The sequence below is a fragment of the Macrobrachium nipponense genome, chromosome 3 (assembly GCF_015104395.2).
Source record: "Macrobrachium nipponense isolate FS-2020 chromosome 3, ASM1510439v2, whole genome shotgun sequence".
In the NCBI taxonomy this organism is placed as follows: domain Eukaryota; kingdom Metazoa; phylum Arthropoda; class Malacostraca; order Decapoda; family Palaemonidae; genus Macrobrachium; species Macrobrachium nipponense.
The window spans coordinates 111,730,826-111,735,825 of record NC_087202.1 but is presented as its reverse complement, the minus strand read 5'-3'; the positions used below and the strand labels follow the sequence as shown (position 1 = coordinate 111,735,825).

At 38.3% G+C, this 5,000-nt stretch overlaps 1 protein-coding gene across 11 annotated transcripts in view; it reads left to right on the top strand.

The window, feature by feature from the left end:
* The window catches only part of LOC135221962 (nuclear distribution protein nudE homolog 1-like), a 210,967-nt gene that overhangs the window by 121,946 nt on the left and 84,021 nt on the right, over positions 1-5,000 (top strand). The window lies entirely within an intron of this gene.

The following is a 5,000-nucleotide window of genomic DNA, read 5'->3' as shown; positions in this document are numbered from 1 at the left end:
AGCAGTCTAGCATAAGCAGTTATCTGGAAAATTTTCCTGATGTTGAGTGTAGAATAAAAGGAGCAGAATAAAAGGAAAGGAGGAGAAAAAGAAAGAGTGGAGCTGTGTTCAAAAGAATGTTGAAGAGAGATACAGGAACATTTTTATAAGATGTTTTAAATTGTGAATTGCTGCGCAAAACTGTCTGATAGCGTGTATTTGACTCAGGTTCATCCCATTTCAAATGGATATTTGTGAATAACTCATGGACAGACTGACAAGATTGACAGCCATTTATTCAATATTTGATGAAATTGAACCTTCTTTCTAACGAGGACTGGGGCTGTAGGTATAATTAAAGTAATGAAAAAAGTTACAGATGTTTCCACATTGACTGGTATTTCAACATTGCAAAGGATTAATTGCTATTTAGATTTTGAAATTTAAAGAGTTTCAATGCTGTAGAGGATGATACAAAAAGAATTTTATTTTAGCGAATTCAAATTCTTGAAGTGATGAAAAGAATTCAAATTGCAGGAGACACGTACCAAGCCTGGGTTGCTGTAAATTCGGCATTTTTTTGTAGGATGAAGATGGAGATTTGAACCAAGAAATTGTCAGATGGATGTGGTGGAAGAGATGTATGAATGGAATGGCTTTTATCCAGAGGTAAGAGCGCTTTCATGAAAGATGCCACTTTTTGAAGTGCCCTGACAGCGGCGAACTGCTGCCGAGCCTTTGCTATTTGGAGAGTGGTTATTTATTTATTTATTTATTTTGTACTCATTCATTCATTCATTTTACCAATTCGTATTTTGTTTGAGAGGGTACCAGAGCCACAATGTCTGCTCACTGTGGTGATTAGGCAGTTCGGCATAATTTAGTACATTGCTTTAAAGTGCGATAACCAGAAACTGAGATTCCATCGTAATTCTGAGATTTCGAGAAGTGAAGTAGACACCCATTTCTAAAGGACTCGCGATATTTGGAGAGAAATACTTTCTTTCATAATTTATCCTCCCGACTTATGTTTTTTTTAAGTTATTTTCTTTTCCTCAACCTTGCGAAGCTTCCAGTCGTGAATATCAAGACTAGAGCCACATCACATATTTCCACGCAACACTTGAATTAAAGACCCAGCCTCTGTTTAGACAACATCTGCAGCCTACTATAATAGGTCGCTCGATACACCTACACAGAAACTTCGTTAGCATCACTTGTTTTTTTCTCATCTTGCTCTCTGACAACCCTCCTTGGTAGTTATTAAAATCCCTTCATCCCACCGGTCCCGCACTTGTTCAACTGTAGGATGTATGTGTTTGTTTGTGTCCTTTTCTTTGTTTCTGTCACAACTGTCCAATCCCTTCTTGCATTCTTCGTGGATTACCCAACCACTTGAGTACACGTTTGCTAATCATTTTGCCCCCAGCAAGGCGTTTTGTTTATTTGATCCTTTTTACTTCACCCTGCAAACGTTTTAATTGAAGAACTTCTGGCTTGTCATTTGAATCGCAATAACAACTACTTTTCAACCAGGAAAGATGTATACCAGTGCTTACTTTTTTATCTACATGGGCACTGTCATAAGCTATTCCCCAGAGCTACTGAGACATCCTGCCTTACTGTATGACTACATTTTTATTTAATTTAATATTTTCCTGAAATCCTGCCTTACTGCGTGGCTTCATTTTAATTTAGTTTAATATTTTCTTAAAACTTAATGTCCAATTGCTTGCACAGATTCTTCATAACCACGTAATACGTTAGTGTCCATTTAGTCTGATAACCATAATAACTTCACGAAAATGGTGAAGATTTTACTAAGTATAGGAACCAAGTAGACACAGCTATTTAACGGGGAGACAAGCAATGTTTCTGAATGTTCCCACATCGGAAGTCGTCATGTAGAAAGCTGTCTACTTGGATTCCGATATAGAGTTTTTTGTGGGTTACTGAAGACGCAGCCCGTCTTGACAGACAGACAGCAGCGTTTGAATGAACGAAAGAAGTGTCAGATGTCACTGGCAGCTGGGAATGTTAACCGCATAATATGGGACCAACGAATCTCTCTCACGTATTGTCTTGTTACGGGAATGGGCCTCTCTCTCTCTCTCTCTCTCTCTCTCTCTCTCTCTCTCTCTCTCTCTCTCTCACACACACACACACACACACACACACACACACACACACACACACACACACACACACACACACACACAACAACAACAACAACAACCATTAAGCCGATGTGTTTTAAAAATATGATTAATTGAGCTTATAGCCATGAGATGTAATAAATTATCAAGAGCTAAGACCTGGTGTTTCTTTGTGAGATTTAACATGATATGTGGACTACACTTTTATTCAATTTTGAAGGAAAGGTTTGGTTTTGATTCTGTTTTATTATTGTTTCTTTCTCCTAGCTGTAGTCTAAAGCCTTTAGGAATCTTGAGAGTAATTGGTTTGACGCACTGCTGATATTTCGTTTGTGTAAGTGAATGAAAGTTTTCTGTAGTGGGGTTCATCTACAAATCAGTTATTTATGTTAGTGATACAGTTCTTATTGTGGATAGTTAAAAGGAAATGCAGAAACTTGTGAAAGAGATTTTATTTAAATGTTCGTCTCCAAGAGGAAAAGCAAAAGTAAAAGGAAGCAATGGTGAGATTGTTAAGGTCATTGGAAAACAGAAAGACTCGATAGTGAACGCTAACGTGGATGGTTGAAGAATGTAAGCAGTTTATTGCTATGGGTTTTTGTTTATCAATATAACTGACGGTGGTGAAATATAAAAGTTAGGCACGAAGTAGGTGAAGCTAAGAAGATAACAGGGAATGCGCAAAAGATTGGGACGAGTTTAAGAATGTCTGGAAGTGACGGTAGGATTGAAGTGTGGTCATTGAAAGTTAATACAAAAGTTGAAGCTGCTGATGTTATTTTTGCCCAATCATTGTGGCATAAAAATGTTGGAGAAAAGTGGAGATAGGGAGGATTGGCGGAGATTTTTAACAGATGACAGTATGACTCGGAATGTATTGAGATGGCACGGTCCTGTCAAGAGAATGCTGGGAGAGGAATATCAAAGAAATGTGGCTCAGTTGGAGAGAAAGGTATTGGAAAGGAAAGTCCTTGGGCGTCTGGGAAGTACCTGAATATATACAAGATAAGGACTGAAAAGTACAGTGTGTGTGTGTGTATGTAGTGGGTTTCGATGCTGTGTTGGTGAGAGGCCTGTATAGGTGAATGCAGAACCTAATGACGCGCTTGGAGTTCATCCTCACTTCAGTTATGAAGGGGGCTGTGAAAATTGTGTTGTTTGTGCTCTAGAGTCTAGAGCATCATCATTTCTAATGATTTCCATGTGCATTGCAGTATGTTGGTATAAGCCATACACGTTTGTTTGGTCGTGTGTGAAAACAAAAATAACGCAAGAAGAAAACGAAACAATAAACACGACTACTTAGCTAAGCAACGCAACTTGATAAGGGAATTTGAAGCTAAATATGATTACGTAATGACACGTGTGCTTTTGAACACTGAATCCTAAACGTCATATAGTACGTACAAGTAATCTGGTCACGTGACTCCTCCCTTTTAGAGCCTCTGTATTTCTGTTTTACCCTCTTTCAAATATTTGCATGGGGCCGTGGCCTTTAGATATTCCACCGGATACTGTAACCACTATTCATATGTTTTCACGGTTATGCCATTGACCCTTTTAGTTTCGTGCGTCATACTTCCCGAGTGCTTCACTGTGATCTTTGTTGTAGCATCGTGCTATGCAAATAGATGTCAATAAATGCAATGGCTGAAATGAACTTGTTATTAGAATAAAGACATTTTAGCAATAAGTGTCTGTGTCGAAATAACAGGCCTCCTAAAGAAGAAGGCGTCTTAGAATGATGAAATTGTCAGATTTGTCATCACCGAGTACTATACATACGCAATGAGAGGATGGCCTACTGAACCATTTTTGCATCGTGCATTGCTCAGATACCTAATGACACTCCTAAATGTTATAATCAGGACGCAGTTAATTCATTGAGGTCTGGTTTGTTTCATGCCCATATTCGTCTCTTTCTCGGAATAGTAAGCCGACCCGCTTAAGGGTTCAGTTTTAGTCGTGTTACGTAAGTGAAGGGATTCCTTTCAAGTCGTCGTATCGACGACGTCAGTAATTTCGTGACAAGAAACTGCCCTAGATTGTTTTTACCCCAATTCCTCAGAATTTTCATGTGGGGGCGGGGCATGAGTTGGAATTCACATTAAGATATGTTTAAGGTAATTTCTATTTCTGGATGTGAGTTCATTTGAATGAACGCCGGTTTCATTCAGTTTTCCTTCTCGTTTGTTTTTGTTACTGTGACTTCCCTTGAGTGTGGCAGTATGTCACCAGATCTTTCAGTCAATTGTTACTAACGATATTAAGATAATTATTTTTCCACAGAATTTCAATAAAAGTGAACTTGACAAAATTCTAATTTTTGTATAAACAATTTTCAGTAGTCTCGTATTTCGTAACTGACTTGTGTGTGTACGGTTTGGTTGAGTTCAAGATTTTGGTGTTGAATTTTGGAAAATGGTCTTGGAACCATTGCTTAACTGATACGACACGGATTATGATACTTTTTCCGACAAATTTGTTGAATTATTTCGTTTTCGTTCCTTATGGACGGATGGAAACCGAAATTCCTTTTCGTGTATTCGTATTATTTTACTGACCCGGTTCCCAGTGGTCTATTTCGAAATCAGTGCAGTCGTAGCGTACACGGACTCGTGGAACGCACTTGTTTAAATTGTAGCACATTACCCAATTAAGGACGCATGACGCAGCGCGCAGAATGAGGTGACACATGCACGCACACACACACAATCATATACGTCCCTATACTGACGCCTAAAAACCGTCTTATTTTGAAGCTTTGTTGTTTGAAATGCACATGTCAGGAATTTTAAATTGTTTTATTTGGATAACTATTGTTTTTCAAATTGAAATAATACAAAAACGTATTTCATACCTGAA